At 41.3% G+C, this 20,824-nt stretch overlaps 1 pseudogene; it reads left to right on the top strand.

Annotated features, from left to right (window-relative positions):
• LOC112866365 (cytochrome c oxidase assembly protein COX14-like) overlaps nucleotides 1-13,425 on the top strand; it is a 28,645-nt pseudogene extending 15,220 nt beyond the window's left edge.
• Nucleotides 13,426-20,824: the final 7,399 nt, after the last annotated feature.

The raw sequence follows: 20,824 nt of genomic DNA on the forward strand, positions 1-20,824 counted from the left end.
AGCCTGATTTCATTCAGGGTGGTGGAGTCTCCAACAGAAAGACTCCATTTTCCAGCAGCCCTTAGAGTTAGCATAGCCTCAGGGCTAGGCTCTGGCTAAAAAAAAAGACAAGCAGAGCTGGGCTTCTGAGAAGGTCCCTTGAGGGCATTGATTCAGCCTGGAGAGTTGGCTCTTTGCAGTTCTCCCTTTCTCTTTTCTGCCCATGCTGAACTCCAGCGGACTACTCAGGTCATGAGATGACCTTGAGGGTGGAAACCCTACACACACCGAGTCTTAAGGAGGAAAAAGGTAAAAGGAGTCCGCGTCCTCGCAGACTTGGCTGAACATGCCACCTTCATGGGCATGAAAGGAGCCCGGCTTAGAAGACCTCCAGCTTAGCTTAATGCTCTATTGTCCCTATCTTAAAATTCTTAATAATTCTGTTTTTGAAGTTGTGTTTTCTTTCTTTATCTTTTTAAAAAAATGTTTTTAACGTTTATTTATTTTTGAGACAGAGAGAGAGCATGAATGGGGGAGGGTCAGAGAGAGAGAAGGAGACACAGAATCTGAAACAGGCTCCAGGCTCTGAGCTGTCAGCAGAGAGCCCGACGCGGGGCTTGAACTCATGGACCGCGAGATCGTGACCTGAGCCGAAGTCGGACGCTTAACCGACTGAGCCACCCAGGCGCCCCTCTTTATCTCTTTTTAAATTTTTTAACATTTATTTATTTATTTAACACGCATTTATTTATGTATTTATTTAAATGGAGTGATGGTCTACTGAGATTCTCTTTTTTATTTTTAAAGTTTATTTATATTCAGAGAGAGAGAGAGAGACAGCGCAGGTGGGGGAGGGGCAGAGAGAGAGGGAGAGAGAGAGAATCCGAAGCAGCCTCTGCGCTGCCAGCGCTGAGCCTGACGCGAGGCTTGAACCCGCAAAGCTGCAAGATCATGACCTGAGCTGAAACCAGGCTTAACCGACTGAGCCACCCAGGTGCCCCAAATATTTACTTTTGAGAGAGAGAGAGACATTGCATGTGCGCAAGGGGGAAGGAGCAAGGAGAGGGACACCGAGAATCCGAAGCCGGCTGTGGGCACAGAGCCTGACTCGAGGTTCAGACTCATGAACCATGCGGTCATGACCTGAGCCGAAATCACGAGTTGGGTGCTTAACTGACCGAGGCACCCAGGCGTCCCTGAAGTTGTGTTTTTTAACTGATGTCTGAGAGAGCAACAGAGCGTGTGCGTGGTGAGAAGATGGTGGGTGCCATATGCTTGTTTCCTGTTCCTTGTTGTACTGTTTGCATGCAGCCCCAAGAGCTCAGAATTCCTGGGGTCCCACAATGAGCCAGGAGTTCACCAAGACTCAGTGAGTTGAAGGAAAGAGTGTTACATCTACAACTGATTAAGCCGGGTCTCAGACATCCCTGAGAGGCTACACTTTCATTTGAACCAGAACTTTCTATGCGGAAAGACGACAGTGGCATTCCTAGGGACGTGACAAGCAAGGAATGCTGCTATATCATTTCTGACTCTTATTACTTCCCTGCAGTGGTCAACAACTTCCCCTGGAAATGATGACAGAAAAGGAAAAGGAAGACAGATAGGCAACCCATAGTTCCTTTTCCTTTCAGTCCTTCTTACTCGTCAGTGAGTTGAAGGTAGAGAGTGTTGGTAGGAGGTGTGTGTTTCAAGAAGTGAAAGAAAACCAGTTGATTTGATTTTGTGCGATGTTGTCACTGTCCTGGTAAGAACAAAGTACAAATACTTGCACAGATTATGATATATGCATTATGTGATTTCGGTGATTCCACATACAACTTAAGTGTTCTTATGTTTGCATTTAAAACTGGCATTGCGGGGCGCCTGGGTAGCGCAGTCGGTTAAGCGTCCGACTTCAGCTGGGTCACGATCTCGCGGTCCGTGAGTTCGAGCCCCGCGTCAGGCTCTGGGCTGATGGCTCAGAGCCTGGAGCCTGCTTCCGATTCTGTGTCTCCCTCTCTCTCTGCCCCTCCCCCGTTCATGCTCTGTCTCTCTCTGTCCCAAAAATAAATAAATGTTGAAAAAAAAATTAAAAAAAAAATTAAAAAAAATAAAACTGGCATTTAAAAATAAAACATGATCTCACAGTTCACGAGTTCGAGCCCCGCATCCGGCTGTGTGCTGACAGCTCGGAGCCTGGAACCTGCTTTGGATTCTGTCTCTCTCTCTCTCTGCTCCTCCCCCCACTCATGCTCTGTCTCTCTCTCTCTCAGAAATAAACATTAAAAAAAAAAATTAAAACTGGCATTGCTCAATATAAAGATGAAAGGTAAAATTCATACAAGCAATTTAAATTTTTCTCTATTTTGTTACTCAGAATGCCATTATGTAGAAAATTTAAAAACACCATAACAAGTCAAGAGGGAGTTTTCAGAAGTAAATAAGAATCTTTTTAGAAAAATTTTTTAGTGTTTATTTTTGTGAGACAGAAACAGAGGATGAGTGGGCGAGGAGCAGAGAGAAAGGGAGACAGAGAATCTGAAGCAGGCTCCAGGCTCTGAGCTGTCAGCACAGGGCCCAACGTGGGGCTTAAACCCACAAACCATGAGATCATGACCTGAGCTGAAGTCGGACGCCCAGCCGACTAAGCCACCCAGGCACCCTAAGAGTCTTGTTTGTGGGGCTTGAACTCACAACCCGAGATCAAGCATTGCATGCTTCCTTGACTGAGCCAGTCAGGTGCCCTAAAAAAGAAAAAGAAGAATCTTTGTATTTTAGTCTTTTTAATGCAACCTCTAGTTTTTAAACCAGAGGATCCACATCTTCATTTTGCACCAGCCCTTGCCATTATGTAGCCAGTTTTGACTTCTTGGAGCCAATCCACCATCTGTGATCTGCCTACTTTTGTGTTTATTTATTTATTTTTAAAGATTTTATTTTTAAGTAATCCCCACCCAACATGGGGGTCTAATTGACATCCCCAACATCAAGGGTTGCATGCTTTACCAACTGAGACAGCCAGGTGCCCCCCCCACTTTTGTGTTTAAGTCACTGTTATTTTGGGGGCGCCTGGGGGGGGGGGCTCAGTCGGTTAAGAATCTGACTCTTGATTTCAGCTCAGGTCACGATCTCATGATTTGTGGGTTCGAGCCTTGCATTGGCCTCTGCACTGATGGTGTGGGAAGTGCTTGGGATCCTCTCTCTCTGCTCGTGCTCTCTTGCTCTCTCTCTAAATAAATAAATAAGTAAACTTAAAAAAAAATTTAAAAACCTGGGTTATGACAAACAAACAGGAGAAAAGTGTACACATTTAAAAATCAATCAATCAGGGGCGCCTGGATGGCTCAGTCGGTTAAGCGTCCGACTTCAGCTCAGGTCACGATCTCGCGGTCCGTGAGTTCGAGCCCGCGTCGGGCTCTGGGCTGATGGCTCAGAGCCTGGAGCCTGCTTCCGATTCTGTGTCTCCCTCTCTCTCTGCCCCTCCCCCGTTCATGCTCTGTCTCTCTCCGTCTCAAAAATAAATGAAAACGTTAAAAAAATTAAAAATCAATCAGTCATTTTGTTATAGTCGAATCTAGTCCTAAGCGACACTTGTAGTATATCGTGGCCACTAAATCACTGCTAAAGGATTTGATTATTGGGAAAACGTACTTTTGTTAGGTTTCTAAAAGGTGGGTTATGCACAGTGTGCAACTTTAAAAAAAATACACAAACACATAGACACACATAGAAAAAAAAAGACCAACAATAATTATGTAAAAGTATTCATAATGTTTATGTTTAGGGTTTGGGATTATTGATGAGATTTATTCTCTGTGTGTGTGTGTGTGTGATTTTCTATATTTTTCAGACTTCCTAAAGTGAATATCGATTACTTTTGTAATTAGAAAATTTGCAGATGAATCCTGAACTAGGAACCATGTAAAACGGAGCCTGTGTAATTTTCTACAGTTTCCTTAGTTTGGAGGTTTCCAAATTATACAAATGATACAGGCTGGTGGTAACAACTGAAACAATACAACGTTTTATAAAGAAAAAACTGATTTCACCTGCTGTTCCATCCCTGCTATCTGTCCAGGGTAAACATGTTAAAAGAGTGACAGGTATCTTTCTGCAAATTACGTACTACCGTCAAACCTATGCAATTTGTTCATCACACACACACACACACACACACACACACACACACATGCAGAAAAGGAAAAGAGAAATTGATTTTTAAGTTTACCTGCTTTCTGTGAAATTGAATCCTATTACACACATTACTCCATAAATTGTTTTTTACTTAACATACCGTGAACCTCTCTCGACACCAAAACATATACATTTAACTTTACCATTTTTCTTATTTCTCTACACTTACATAGAGGCACACCATTTTATATTTTGTATTCCATTTTACCCATCTCATTTTGGTGCTTGGTGGTGACTTTTCAGCAGAATTTGCTAAACATTCTATCATGCTGTGGAGGGCAGGAAGTGGTTTGTACGGAGGAGATGTTCCTTTTGAGCGAACTCACTCGGCCAATCTTGATCAGAAGTTCATCAAAGGAAATGCTTTGAATTTGTGTTCCAAACAAGATCTATTCCCCAGACATTCGTTTTCTTTTGCCTCTACTTTCTTGTCCCACATTTCATCTTATATCGTACTAAAGTGGCTCGTCAGTTCTGTGGGTTTGCAATTTGCTTTTTGGTGCGTTATCCTCTCATTCTTTAAAAGGAAACTAGATTTGGGACCTTGAAGAAGTAAGTCAGAATATAATTTAATATTTATTAGTTTAACCTTAAAAGTCTAGGGGAAACAGAAGGTTTCAATAGTACCTGCACTACCAACAGCAGTGCCTATGGAGGAATTGAGGGAATCTTTTTAGGGCCGCAGAGGAGTTACAAAATAGACCATGCCGATATTTAAAAATGAAGGTTGTTCCTTCGTGATACTGAAAACAGATTTGCAAGTCGTTGTCTCAAAACAGGCCAGTTTGAGGCTTTGTGTAGACAAAGTCTCAGCGAGTTCTCAGTGACCTCCGTGTTCTTATTCGTATGAGATTTTTAAAAGATTCTGTCTACTCTCAAGTGAATGTGCAGGAACTTAACTGCGCTTAAATCTTCATTTAATCTGAGCTGGCGAAGAGTTACTCGACAAACCAGTGGTTCTCTTATCATTTTAAAACATATCACATGAATAATTAAGTTGTTTCTTCTCCATAACAAGTTCACCATTGCATCATCTACTGATAATGAATCCACACCTTCTTAACGTTGCTTATTTATGGCTTTGTCATCATTGGCAATTATTCACTGTGCTCTTCAGTCTCTGCTGATGAGACTAGAAAATGTTCCTGTCACCACAGGAAACACGTAATTACCCTTTGGGGATTCTTTTCTTTTCTTTCTTTTTTTTTTAATGTTTATTTTTTGAGACAGAGAGAGCGTGAACAGGGGAGGAGCAGAGAGATAGGGAGACACAGAATCTGAAGCAGGCTCCAGGCTCCAAGCTGTCAGCACAGAGCCCGACGCGGGGCTCGAACTCACGAGCCATGAGATCATGACTTGAGCCGCAGTCGGATGCTTAACCGACTGAGCCACCCAGGTGCCCCTGGGTATTATTTTCTTGAAAAAAAAAAAAAAAAAAAAAAAAAAACAACAACAAACTTGATGGAGTTTTTATTCCCCAAATAAGTGGACAGGAAAATCTTTACAGGATGCAAATGCAAAATGTAGATGAAACAGCCATAACATTGAATGTATTGTGAAAACAGGAGAAAACCCCTCAAATCCTATAACGAGAGTATCTTTCTGAAAGCTGGATCTTTGTACCCAGAGATACAGTTGGGCCCATTTATTACTTTTTTAAGGGCTCTGCCCACAATGCAGCTAGAAAACAAAAATTAAACAAAGAAAAATAAAATTAAAGGAAACCTTCAGCTCCAAATGCATATTAAGAAATGACTATTTCTCCCCAAACCAAGGTTACACCAGGCTAAATGTGGTGACTAAAGAAGGCCTTGTCCTCCAGGACTGGCCAGGCCAGAGGCAAGCTTGGGCAATAAGAAGCGTGTCCCTGGAACACTCACTCTGTCTCCAAACAGATCCCTTTGCCCTTTGTAACCACCTTGCCTCCTCTCTCTCTCCTGCTCTCAGGGATCTCTCTGTCCTTGGCTAAATTTTGCTCTCACTTGGCAGCTAATTAATGGGTAAGAGGGTACATTTGTAGAGAAAACTGTGCTGCTAAGGATTTACAATGTCTTTATATGTTTCAACGTCTTTCAGTTATTAGAAACAGAGAGGAAAATTCGAGTTCGTAGAAAAACCAGTTTGGCTCTGGGTCAGTAAACCCATCTGGCAATTTAATAGAATCAAACCTCAGTAATTAATTTTGCATCGTATTGTGTTAAACGACCCTAAGGATATCTAAGCCACAGAGATAGGAGAGGGAAGGTAAAAGTTAGCAGCGCTCTTGGAATTTTCTTTTCCATAGGGTCAAAAAAGGCATGGGATCTACCAGAGTCTGGAAAAATTGCTATTTTCTCTTTTGATATTTAGTGTGTGGGGAGGACCACCACCAGGAGAACTGTAATTGGAAAGTTTTGGTCTTGTGGGGGTTCAAATATAGGCTTCATAGGCTTAAACATCAGGAAAATAGAGTTTAAGCACTAGTCACTTCCCACCTAGCATAAACAAACAGGCTGAAAGATGGTGGACGGAAAGCTTTAGTATGTCCTCTGGCCAAATTCTATATTTAACAGGGTGAAACCCACATTTGATTAGACTCAAGAGTAAAAAAAATTAAGTCAACATAAGAAAAATGTTAGCTTAGTTAAGTATGAATTTTTACTAAGATGTTAATTCTTTTACATCCTTCTTTAAACAGGACATTTTTCATAGTTAATTATAGCTATAAGTTATATGGTTATATTTTCCTAATGAAGAGTTTAAATTGCTGAGGTAGTTTCCTGGTGCTTTAGACCACAGATCTTCAAAATTCTTTGCATATGTAAGCCTGAAAGAATTTTGAAAAATATAGGGTCCCTTCAACATTTTACATTGATATCTAAACATATTTACCTTAAGTTTAAGTCACTGTGAAGAATGTACTTCCTGGTGTGTTGTAATTTGAATATACACTTTTACTTTTTATCATGTCGTTGGAAATGTCGGTTTCACTCGTTCAGTTTATGAAATGTCATTTTCTTTTTTTTTTTTTTTATTTTTTTTATTTTTTTTTTTCAACATTTATTTATTTTTGGGACAGAGAGAGACAGAGCATGAACGGGGGAGGGGCAGAGAGAGAGGGAGACACAGAATCGGAAACAGGCTCCAGGCTCTGAGCCATCAGCCCAGAGCCCGACGCGGGGCTCGAACTCACGGACCGTGAGATCGTGACCTGGCTGAAGTCGGACGCTTAACCGACTGCGCCACCCAGGCGCCCCTGAAATGTCATTTTCTATATTTATTTGTGTATATATTTTATTTATTTATATATTTATTATATATATTCATATATTTATTTACATATATATAAAATTTTTGAGGATAAGTCATAGATATATATCACTTTTTTTAAGTTTATTTCTTTTTGAGAGAGAGAGAGAGGCAGTGTGAGCTGGGGAGGGACAGAGAGAGAGGGAGAGAGAATCCCAAGCAGGCTCTGTGCTGGCAGCTCGAACTCACAAAACCGTGAGACCATGACCTGAGCAGAACCAAGAGTTGGACGCTCAACCAACTAAGCTACCCAGGGGCCACTATGTATTGCTTTTGAAGCCAGTCTTTGTGGTCAAACCAATCAGCTAAACCAGACTTACTGTCTATCATTATAATATTTAAATGATTGGGATAATATCATTTTGAATCTTAATTTCACCGGGACAGAGACAGAGGAGAGATAGAGAAGGCGTGGAGACTTGCCAAGAGTTTGTTGCCTAGATAAAGTAAGACTTCAGGGCTTTTTCCTGGGAGGTTGCCCCCTCAGAGGCAGTACAAGTTTTGTTATCCACTTGGAGGTTCCTCCCAGATTTTTTAGAGCCCAGAGCAATGCGCCAATATAAGACTCAAGTTGGAAGAGAACTCTTCTGTGAGGTGGGAAATGGGTGAATTGAACATGGAAAGATCTGGCAGGCCTCTGGAGGAGGTCTGTTGAGGAAAGAGACAAGTGGAAGGTGAGAATCTGGAAATTGCATTAAAACAATCTAAGCGCCATCTTTTTAAAGTTTATTTATTTTGAGAGAGAAAGGGAGAGAGCACGGGGGAGGGGCAAAAGGAGAGGGAGAGAGAAAATCTTAAGCAAGGCTCCACGCCCAGTGCCCAGCTCAGAGCTCCACGCAGGACTCTTGGTGGATCTCACAACCATGAGATCATGACCTGAGCCGAAATCAGGAGCCAGATGCTTAACTGTCTGAGCCACCCAGGTGCCCCACGCCATGTGTGTATGTGTGTTTTTTTTTTTTTAAGTTTTTTTATTTTTGAAAGAAACAGAGACAGGGAAAGTGGAGGAAGGGTAGAGGGAGAGGGAGACCGAGGATCCCAAACAGGCTCTGTGCTGTCAGCAGAGAGCCCCACATGGGGTCCGAACCCATGAAATCGTGAGATCATGACCTGAGCCAAACCCAAGAGTCTGACTCTCGACAACTGAGCCACTCAGGCGCCCGGCCATGTGTTTTTAAAAGGAGACTCTTCATCTATGCCAGGAGTATGAGTACCCAGCGCGTAGTCTGTTTTGGAAGAGAAGTGTCTGTGCTACAGAGATACAACCTGTATACAAGGTAGCCTTCCAGTGGTGAGACCCTCAAACAGCCATAGGTATTCCACAAACTCAGTAGGTCAAAGGGAACTATTTTAATGCTTCCCATTATCGGAATAGTTCGCATTCCAAGGCCTAAGTCTCATATTTGGACACAGAATTTCTAGAGATGAAAAAGCCTGTAAGACACAACATTATAAAGCTAGAATAGTGGCAGCGAGGAAACGGCAATGAGATTATTTAATTATTATTTTTTGCCTCTGCCGAAGCAGCACGAGTCATCTTCTGATTTGATGTTTCCACTGAAGGTTCTAAGTTGTCCTATCACGTTAGGCAAAAACTTAAAGTACTGCCACAGGTCAGAGGGGTTGAAAGCACGCAAAAAGTGTGCCCGACTTAGAGAATGCCAAGTGTACGAAAATTTAAGCTTCGTAAAAGAAAAGCTAATATGTCAAAGGAATGCTTCGAAGGACATCCTTCGGGATTCCTCTATGTTAAGTAAGTTTCCATTTTACCATTCTTTCCCACAGAGTGTAACTTTCCCTGTTATTCTCCAGGAATTGTAAAAACACCCAAAAAGAGAGAACTAGTCCGGAGGAAGGGCCGGGTCTCTCCTGGTAGTAGGTGTTTGCTGCTTTTGTTTTTCTCGGCACTGCTGTCTTTGCTCTTTGGGTACTATTTCCCCATTTCCTCTGGAGGAAATTTCCATTTCCCTCACTTCTCACAGTTCTGGGCGGCCACTTACACTCCTCCATCATAGAAGTTGGCATGTGGTATAGGTCTAGTTGGTTAGACTATCCCATCCTCCTGATCATACACTGGTCCATGGTAGGCATACGCCCATGGCGGGCCAATTCATATAAACTGGGATCACTTCGATGACGTTGCCCAAATACAAAAGTCCTCAGTTTTGTTCAGTTTCTTCTGGAAGATGATAAAGAGTGGAGTTTTTCCACTGGGGTCTAATATAGACCAGAACCCAGCAGCCTACGTGGATATACAGTGGACAGTGAAAGGTAGAAAGACACAAGTAAGGACATATAAATTAGAAAAAGGGCACGAGCTTTCCCAGGCCCTGGACTGGTATTCAAATATTTACTTACATCACAGGTAAATCTGAGACAGGGAGGCTCCCCGTGACATATAGATGACAGGGTCTAAAAACCAGTGGTCAACAAGTAGAAGTGGCTGGGATGGATGCAACAGGAAAGGCCTGTTATGTCACTTTTAGGCAGGCAGCATGCCAACAGGCTTGCTCTTGCTCGCATGGATGGAATTTCCTGTGCTGAAGGGAAGTATGTCTGCAAGGGGAGAGGGATGCTAGGTTTTTAGAGGAGATGTAGGCTGGTTCACTGTCAAGTTTTGCAAGGCTGGGAGCAAGCTGGGGGATGGGATGGGTGTATGGAGGGGTACTGAGGCAGCTGTGATACCTGTGTTTCAATAGTGCCACCATGTGGCTGTGACACCAGCAACAGCCTAGCCTGAGCCCAATATGCCACCTTGATCAACCAGCTGAATTTCTAGTTTTCTCTTCTGGAGGTCTCTAAGTAGGGCTAACCATCCAGTCCCCGAGGTATGGATTTCTTGTGGTAGGAGATGGAGAATGGTTAGAGAGCAGGCATTACGGAGAAGAAAGATATTTTCACAATATCCCAGAAGTATTATTTGGATAACAAACGTAGATGGGTCCTCATTTTGATCCCTAGGTCAGAGAAGTGGAGGTCATAGGGAGTGGTGTACTGGAGTTGACTTGTGCCAATTTGCAAGGGCTGATTGCTACATTTGCAATAATTCCGCAAGCCAGTTGTTAAGCAAAGCTGTAGTGAACAATTGATGACATGGGTCAGATCTAATGACAATAGATTTATTAGGAAAAGAGCAGATTGAGATGCAACTCCATTTGCCAAATCATAGTCCAACCGTAACCATAGGTTGGCTGCAGATACAAAAATTTAGCAAAACTCAACAAAAGCATTCTCTATGAACCCATTGGCTATGTGGAAGTTACAATAAAAGTTTTTGTTATTTATGATTTTATTGTTATTTGTAAATTGTATGCCATGCATCCTTTATATTATACACATTTATAATAAACATATTTATACGTACTTTTTTTTACCCCTGAAGAGTTGGCTGTTAAATATTTACTAGCACACCACTGCTCATAGGTTATATGTTTATAATGGATTGCTAATAATAACAAAACATAAATAATGCATCATTTCATTCCACTCGCCCGCTTAGTTCCACACTAATATGACTTCATCCCGAATCATACACTATCAATGCTACAACAAGGTCAGGCTGTTACTAATGCTTAAAAGGAATATTCATTCAGTTATTTCCTTGAATGTTTTGATAGTCAAGTAGATTCCTATAACGTCTATGGTAATACTTTATTTTTTTAAGTTTATTTATTTATTTTGAGAGAGAAAGACAGAGAGTGAGAGAGCAGGGAAAGGGCAGAGAGAAAGGGAGACAGAGAGAATCCCAAGCAGGCTCTGCACTGTCAGTGCAGACCCCGACGGGGGGCTCAAACTCACAAACCACGAGATCGTGACCTGAGCCACAGTTGGACACTTAACCGACTGAACCACCCAGGTGCTCCTGTGGTAATACTTTAAAACAATTGTGAAATGCTAAGTGCTTAATATTTCCAAAAGATGACATTTTATTCCCACCCATATAGTTCAATTTTACATGACTACACAAGTGGTTAGATCTCACCACGGGCTACTTGCTCGTGGAAAAAAGTAGACAGGTGAATCCTTGTCCATGATAACAACCAACGCAATTATTTTGAGGCTCTAAAAAAAAAAATCAGAAGGATTAGGGAGCAGCTTCCCATTCGAATGGCAAACTGCACTGTTTGATCTGGATGCAATTCATATGATAGTAAAGGAATAAAAATCAAAAAAGGAAATAAAATCACAAGAATGAAGAGAGTAGGATGAGACTCACCAACGGATGACAGTTTTGTTTTGTTTTGTTTTGTTAATTTATGGAAGTCAGAAAAGAGATGGAACAATGTGATGGATTAAACAGAGGGAAGGAAGCCACAACCCAGATACAATCAGTGGCAGGAGGAGTAAATCTGTCTAGTGGAATCACAGAGACTTTCTGGAGTTCGAAACTTGGAGTCAAACTGTCAAGTGAGCAATAAAACAAGATAAAGATATTCAAGGACTCAGAGCTCCCTTTCATGAGAAGTTACTCATTGTACCTGAGAAAACACAAAGAGGGAAATCAGAAAGAAAATGACCTGGAATACAGAAAACATGGAACTACCCAGTCTTTAGTCAACAGAAATTCCAAATGACTGCTAATGCTGCATGTCTAGAAATACGTTTTTCCAAATTAGAGCAACTATTCAGTGGAAACTAAATATATATATATATATATATATATATATATATATATATATATATTAAAAATGTAATTAAAAAGGAATAAATTCTATGCTACACATAGAATAAATAAGGTGTTGGAAGATATTTGGATGTGGTGAAGAAGGCATGTTCCATTTCACAAAGGAAAAAAAAATAGAAAGCAAGGCAATTAGAAACTCCAGGAAAACAAACAAAACTCACATAAAGCCACAGTCTGTTAATCAATCTAAAATATAGTATAATTTTGAGCAACTGGAGTGGTATAAGGAAAAAAAATCTATTTGACTATGATATAAAAAATGCATGCATTTCTTATTTTAATGGAAGAGGATAAGGAAAAACAATCCATTTGACTATGATGTTTAAAAAGTGTATGCATCCTATCAACCATAGCCGAAGTATGGAAAGAGCCTGAATGTCCATCGGCTGATGAATGGGTAAAGAAGATGTGGTATACATATATACAATGGAATATTACACGGTGATCAAAAAGAACGAAATCTTGCCATTTGCAACAATGTGGATGGAACTAGAGTATATTATGCCAAGTGAAATAAGGCAGTCAGAGAAAGACAAATATCATATGACTTCACACATATGTGGAATTTAAGAAACAAAACAGATGAATATAGGGGAAGGGAAGCAAAAAATAATATAAAAACAGAGAGGGAGACAAACCCTCAGAGACTCTTAAATACAGAGAACAAACTGAAGGTTGCTGGTGGGGTGTTGGGTGGGGAGACGGGCTAAATGGGTGAGGGGCATTAAGGAGGGCACTGTTGGGAAGAGCTCTGGGTGTTACACGTAAGTGATGAATCACTAAATTCTATTCCTGAAATCATTATTACACGATATGTTAACTAACTCGAATTTATATACATACATGTATGTATCTGGCTCAGTGGAGTGGATCTGTGCTGTGTTGGGCACATGGTGCCCACTCTCATGTCCAGAGCTGAGTCCTAGGTGGGGACAACATATCAACTGCCAAGCAACCTGCTGACATTGGCTACAAGACCTTCTTTACCTCCATGATGCTCTTCGCTGTACATGGGGACTACTTCTGCAGTGCCAAGCCTACCACTATCTCCAGTGGCACCGCTCCCAATGCCAGGCTGCAGAAGAACAGGAGACCTCAGGAGTCCTGTAGAACTGGGGGGCTACTTTCCTTGAGCAGAGGGGCCTGAGGCATGCTGTGGAATGATCTCACCTGCAATCATTTCCAAGTCAAGAGAACCAGGGCCTTAATACTGCTGAGAAAAAGTACCCATGTTTTCTCTAGTACTGCCAGTTAGGGGAGGCTGTTGAATCACAACAAGAATGGGAGGATGAGGCACATCTACAGACATTAAATATTCTGCCATGTAAAATGTGTATGCATCTTTTATTTTAATGGATACTGCCAAAGCCCTTGTAAAGGGGTTCTACCAATTTGACAATAACCATTAAATTCTAAAATGTATATACTTTCTGACCCACTTATTATATTTCTAGAAATTTATCCTCCCATGTGTACTCACATCTTCTTCAAATATGTCAATTTAAGGATGTTCATTTCACCATTATTCACAGTGGCAAAAAATTAGAATTAGTTAAATGAATTGTGGTGCATCCATACAATAGAATATCATGCAGCCTTTAAAAAGAATGAGATAGGGGCACCTGGGTGGCTCAGTCGGTTGGGCGTCCAACTTTGGCTCAAGTCGTGATCTCACAGCTCGAGGGTTGGAGCCCTACTTTGGGCTCTGTGCTGACGGCTCAGAGCCTGGAGCCTGCTTCAGATTCTGTGCGTGTGTCTCTCTCTGCCACTCCCCTGCTCACATTCTGTCTCTCTCTCTCTCAAAATAAATAAACGTTTAAAACAATTTTTTAAAGAATGAGATAAATCTGTACACGTGATTTGAAATGATCTCCGTGAAATATACCCAAAGTACAAAAACAATAGAACAATAGAACACAATAGAACAATGTGTATATTGAGCTTGTGTTTGAATAGAAACAAGAACATATACATATACGTGTGTGAAATGAGTCCACGGTTGACTCTAGAGAGGTGGACGATACCTGAAATGAGATGGACATTCGCTTTCATTGTCCTTTCATGCTGCTTGAATTTTACCATATGCTTGTAAAAATTTTTGTAAAGCGTCAAAATACTTTTAAAGTGAGTGGTGCCACCTCTATTAAGAAGATGGCCTATTTTTTTAAATTCTTTTTTTCTTTTTATTAATTTTTTTAAACGTTTGTTTGTTTTTGAGAGAGAGAGAGAGAGAGAGAGAGAGAGACAGAGTGTGAGCAGGGGGAGGGACAGAGAGAGAGGGGGACACAGAATCTGAAGCAGGATCCAGGCTCTTGAGCTGTCAGCACAGAGCTTGACGCAGGGCTCAAAGTCATGAAACGTGAGATCATGACCTGAGCCAAAGTCAGACGCTTAACCGACTGAGTCATCCAGGCGCCCCAAGAAGATGGCCTATTAAAAAAAAGAAGATGGCCGAAATCTGAAATATTCTAGCACTTGGTTCATGGATCCTTCGTCATCGGTGTAGGGTAGGGGGAAATCGACTTGGACCTGGATTTAAAATGCCTTACAAGTATGAGCTACAGGTATAAGGGCTCTGTAGGAAAGGAAACCATTTGGTGGTCTATGCTATTTCACCATATTTTGCAGGTACATGGTTCAGGTGCATCTTGCAGGTGCATGGTTGAGTGTCAAGTGCCAAGCATGAGTGGGAACAGATGACAGATAAATTATCTTTATCAGCAGCCCCATCACGCCTGAGATAGGCCCACAGAAAAAAAGATGGTTTATGATTAAATTGTATGACACTATCCCTAGCAGGCTTAGGGGACAGGAAAAGGAATAAGAGCTCCCTGGGAATCACTGACTTATCTTTTGGTCAAGAGTATCCTTTATTTGTCTGACTAATGAAAGAAGTTATGTTGCATATGGGACTATTAGATTCCCTAATGAGTCAAATTAGTTCTCTTGAAAGGGTCCCAGTGGCCCTCTCAGTTTGCATCCTGGCACAGCAGAAAGGCCTGGATCCAAGCTTTGTCTGCTGGGACATATAACTGGCTAGAGTTGTATGGGAGGACTTCCTTTCTCCCAGATCACACTGCTGTCAGAGTTTTTCCAGAGCTTTGCCAAGCACGGACAGATGTAGGAACAGTTGGCTATATGTTATGGGAATACTGTCCACGGAAGTCAGCCTCTGTGATACTCAGAACGGTTGCTTAGATATGTGTCAAACACTGTAGAGACTTTAGACTCTGCCTGGTACCAAAGAAGTTGGAACAGTGGGAAGGGCGAGGCCCCCAAAACTGGCATGACCCTGGCTTTCTAAGACAATACTCACCTCAGTGACCAGCCTCAGGCTTTCTTCCCTGATGTGTCTTTGCCATGGTCTGGGGCATCTGGAGAGCATTTGCCAGACTTGACTCTGTAGTTTTAAGCAGTTGATTCAGCTGTGCACCAGGAGGGGTACCCTGGGCACACAGCGGCATTTGGGACCAATCGCCTCTGATCAAAACCATCAGTGGGCTTTAATTCAGTCAGGTTCCTGCTTGCTTTCCCATCTTTGGTTTTCTTTCTCATTCACTGTCTGGCTGCAGAACCTTTGGACTTGACAATATATATATCTGGGAGCTGCAGATTCAGACTCTTGGCTCTCCCTCAAGGACTTTGCCTTAAACGTGTTCTACCAGATCGCCTTTATTTGTGCTTCCTTAGGTGTTCAAAAAAGAGTTAATTCCGCAGACCAAATGCTATCCTTTGAAAAGTATCCTTACAAGGTTAGCCCTTGGTGAGTGCCTGGGATCTTGGATTTGGGAAGGGTTCCCACCATCCTAACTAATAAGAATGGCTCACTGAACCTAAAGTGCTTGTACTGATGATGTGGTTAATGCTGAACACCTGCTTTCCTTCTGGAGTCTAGAATTTTGTCCTAGGGTAGTGGCTGCCTATGTGACCAGCCTCCAGTAAAAACTTTGGGCACTGAATCTCTAATGAGCTTCCCTGGTAGACAACATTTTACATATGTAATCAGACCTCATTGTTGGGGAATTAAGTGTATCCCATGTGACTCCATTGGGGGATGGTTCTTAGAAACTTGCATGTGGTTTCCTCTGGATTTTGCCCATGTACCTTTTACCTTCACTGCTTTTGCTTTGTATCTTTTTGCTGTAATGAATGTCTTAAGAAATACCATTTTTTGAAGTTTATTTATTTGAGAGAGATAGAGACAGCATGAGTGGGGGAGGGCCAAAGAGAGAGGGAAAGAGATAATCGTAAGCAAGCTCTGAGCTGCCAGCGCAAAGCCTGATGAGGGGCTCAAACTCACAGAACTGCAAGATCATGACTTGAGCCGAAACCAAGAATTGGACGCTTCACTGACTGAGCCACTGAGGTGCACCAGAATACCATTCTTGATACAGCTGCAGTCAGGAATCATTTTAGGGACAAAATGTTCACAAATAGAAGAGTAAAAAAGTATGGAAGGAGTTATTAAGAAGGATTTTCATTTTTCAACCCTAGAAAGTGCAAGTTGTTTGTGTATTTTTATGGACAGGGTAGATTAGCTATAGCACTGAATATTTTTTAAGTAACAAATATTCAAAAATATACTAAACAAAGCCCTATGAGGCCTCATCAGTTTTTCTGTCTCACAGAAAAGCAAGGTTTAGGGGCACCTGGGTGGCTCAGTCGGTTGAGCATCCAACTGTAGATTTTAGCTCAGGTCCTGATCACATGGTTTGTGGGTTCGAGCCCTGCATAGGGCTCTGTGTTGGCAGCATGGAGCCTGCTTGGGATTCTCTCTCTCTCTCTCTCTCTATCTGTTCCTCCTCTGCTCACAGTCCTCTCTCTCTCTCAATAATAAATAAAGATTAATTTTTTTAAAAGTAAATAAACATTAAAAAAAAAGCAGGGTTTAATTTGTTAATGGGAAGGTGACCTGATTTTTTTGAGACAGAAAATGAGCATGGACTTTAAAATCAGATTGCTTGGTTTTTGAGTCCAGTGTGATCTTAGACAAATTAATGACCTCTTTATGCTCTGATCATCTCATCTTAAAATGTAAATAATAATTATAATTACTTCCTAGGGTTGTTGAAAGGAAAACCTGAATTAATCCATGTAAAGAACTTACAGTGCCTGGCATATGGTACACATTCAAAAAATTACAGATGTTATTATTACTGTTATAATTACTGTTTTCTTAGAAAGTGAATTCATGGGATGTTCTACATACTTCAGGGCTATCACGATATGCCCTGATAACTAGTAAAGGAGATAAAATAAAAAAATCCAGGAGTTTAGCTATAAAACAAACAAACCTGAAGGATAGCTTGAGGGCTCAGAAAACTGCAGTGTAACCAGTTTGAAGTTATTATCACATCTTAAGAATGTGTCAGTCAATGGGGCGCTTGGGTGGCTCAGTCCGTTACCAATGATCTCATGGTCTGTGAGTTTAAGCCCTGCATCGGGCTCTGTGATGACAGCTCAGGGCCTGGAGCCTGGAGCCTGCTTCAGATTCTGTGTCTCCCTCTCTCTCTGCCCCTCCCCCGTTCATGCTCTGTCTCTGTCTGTCCCAAAAATAAATAAACGTTGAAAAAAAAAATTAAAAAAAAAATAAAAGAAAAAAGAAAAAAAAGAAAGAAAGAAAAGGAAAGAAAAAAAACGTAAAACATTAAAAAGAAAAAAAAGAATGTGTCAGTTGTTCATCTGTGGGAGGATACAGGGTTAGGGTCAGGAAAAGGAAGCCTTACCTTCTGCCTTTGACCTATTTTTGCTCACAGCTGCAACGCCATTTCAGATGAAAAGATAAAGATAAGAGATTTTGGGGTTTTATTTTACTCCTGTCACTCCAGTTTCCAAGGTAAAAGGATCATCGCTATACACTTACCTCACCTGTTTCCTCTTGTTTTGATTTTATGCTCAGGAAGCCATCTTCTATATTCCCGTCAGGTCTCCCTCGGGGGAGAGAACGAGTTTACCACATGAACTTTACACTTTTCTGTCAAGTCACTGAAACAACTTCTGATGACTTAGCTTTCCGTGTAGCTTGGTTGTAGGGGGATGGAATGTGCTAATTATGCCTGCGTGGGTGTTGCTGTTTTAATTTACCTAATAAATTAATCAATTTGCATTCTGGTGTCAGCTTTGGTCTCTTGTGGTTTTTAGCCAACTTGTCCCAGGGTGTCAGGGCCTGGAACTCCTAGGAAGTGAGAAAGTGAAATTTCTAAGGCGTGGAAGCAGCTGCTCTTTTCCATGATGATACCACACGTGCACTGTTCCGTTTTCAGAGTCATGCCTTATTTACAGATGTTTCCAAGGAACATGGACAATGAAGGACAATGGCTTTATTAATCAAGGGACAACTTCCTGCTGCAAAAAAAGATTTCCGGGTATAGGGACTTAAATGTATTGTCTAGGTAAGAGGTTCAGGGCTATCCATGTAATCCTGGTCCATAAGAACAGAGGCCCAGGTTCCATCAGAGATGCAGGTTTTTTTCCATCACTCCCTGAGTATTATCTTCAACCACATGGTTCAAACTCAATACATGGGGGAATTAGAAAGAAAATGTCCAGGGCAAGGAGGTCCAACTTAATGAAAGATTTAGAAGTGGCACACAGCACTTCAGCTCATAGCCTGTTAGCCCAAATTTAGTCACATAGCCATGTTTAGTTGCAAATGAGACTGGGAAGTTCTGTTCATTGTCATGCTCTGTGACCAAGAATATATAAAACACCTTGATTTCTTTGAATAATTTGTCTGAACCTGTAAATGATCCCCATGAAGGGTGTCCTAACCTTAACAAATGTACATTCTCAGGCACACTAGGGATATGTGCTTAGTTTTTAAAAATTAGCTCCAATGGGGCACCTGGGTGGCTCAGTTGGTTGAGCATCTGACTCTTGGTTTCGGCTCAGGTCATGATCTCACGGCTTCGTGGGTTCGAGCCCCGTGTCGGGCTCTGTGCTGGCAGCAGAATCTGCTTGGGATTCTCTCCCTCTCCCTCTGCCCCTTTCCCACTCTCACTGTCTTTATCTCTCTCAAAATAAAAGAATAAAAAAAAAAATTAGCTCCAAGTTGTTCCTTTTATAGAACTCTTTTAAATTATAAAATATACCCACAAGAGTGTATGATATATATATGTTTAATAATGGCATTATTATTATTGTTTTTAATGTTTATTTATTTTTTTTGAGAGAGAGATACAGAGTGTGAGTGGGGGAGGGGCAGAGAGAGAGAGGGAGACAGAGAATCTGAAGCAGGCTCCAGGCTCTTGAGCTGTCAGCACAGAGCCCAACTCGGGGCTTGAATTCACAAGCTGGGAGATCATGACCTGAGCCGAAGTCAGACGCTTAACTGACTGAGCCACCCAGGTGCCCCAATGACATTATTATTTAAAGAAGAATAAAACGATTGCTCGTATCTATCACAAGCTTAAGAAACAGAACTTCACTGAGGCACCTGGGTGGTTCAGTCGACGAAGTGTCCAGCTTTGGCTCAGGTCATGATCTCGCGGTTGCTGTGTTCAAGTCCCAAGTCAGGCTTTGTGTTGACAGTGGACAGCTCCTGACTTGTTCTTTCTCTCGCTCTCAAAATAGATAAATAAACTTGTAAGAAAGAGACAGAATTTGGCTAATAGCTTTGTAGGTTGCCATGTGCCTCTTCCTAATCATCCTGCCTCCCCTTCCTCCTGTTCAGAGGTGACCTCTACACCAAAATTGGTGTTAATCAGTCTCTTACTTTAACATTGTTTTACTACATGTGTATATAATCATACAAAGAAATACTTTTTGTTCTGCCTCTTCTGAGCTCTATTTTTTCTATTGGGGCGCCTGGGTGGCTCAGTCAGTTAAGTGTTGGACTCTTGATCTCAGCTCAGGTCTTGATCTCAGGGTCATGAGTTCAAGCCCTGTTCACTGGGCATGAAGCCTACCTAAAAAAAAAAAAAAAAAAAAAGGTATTTTTTTCTTTTGCGACTCACTCAACATTGTTTTTGAGGGTCACGCATGTTAGTGAGAACAGTGATTTGCATTCATTCTCACTGCTAAAATGACATTCCTTTTTATGCATATACCACTATGTATTTCCCTGTTCTGTTGGATACTTGGATTGTTTCCAGTTTTTTGCCACTGGAACAATAATATGATTTTTCCTGCATAGGACTCCTGATGAACATATAGATGCATTTCACTAAACTGAATATTTAAGAGAGGAATTACTGAGTTTAGGCAACTTTACTGGGTAATGCCAAAGAATTTTCCAATGTTGTTGACCTAATTTACACTCCTTCTACCCGTGGTAAGAAAGTTCCAGTTCCTCCACCTCTTCATTGTGATTTTAATATACATCTCATGACTATTAATGCCTGTTTTTTTAGCTTTTACTTCTTTTTCTATTGGTTGTTTATGTGTTTCATGTTGATTTGTAGGATTTAAAAAATTTATTGTGGTGGGGTACCTGGCTTGGCTCAGCTGGTGTCGCATATGACCCTTGATCTGGGTCTGTGAGTTTGAGCCCCACATTGGGTGTGGAGATTACTTAAAAATAAAAACTTTTAAAAATATATTTATATTTTGGATACTGATCCTTTGATCGTTTTATGTGTTGCAAACATCTTTTCCCAGTGGCTTGTTTCTTTATTTTTTGCTATATTTTGATGAGCAGATGTTCTTTTTTTTTTTTTTTTAATTTTTTTTTTTTTCAACGTTTTTTATTTATTTTTG

This window comes from Puma concolor, chromosome A2, assembly GCF_028749965.1.
Source record: "Puma concolor isolate L17-30 chromosome A2, mPumCon1.1.hap2, whole genome shotgun sequence".
NCBI classification, from domain to species: domain Eukaryota; kingdom Metazoa; phylum Chordata; class Mammalia; order Carnivora; family Felidae; genus Puma; species Puma concolor.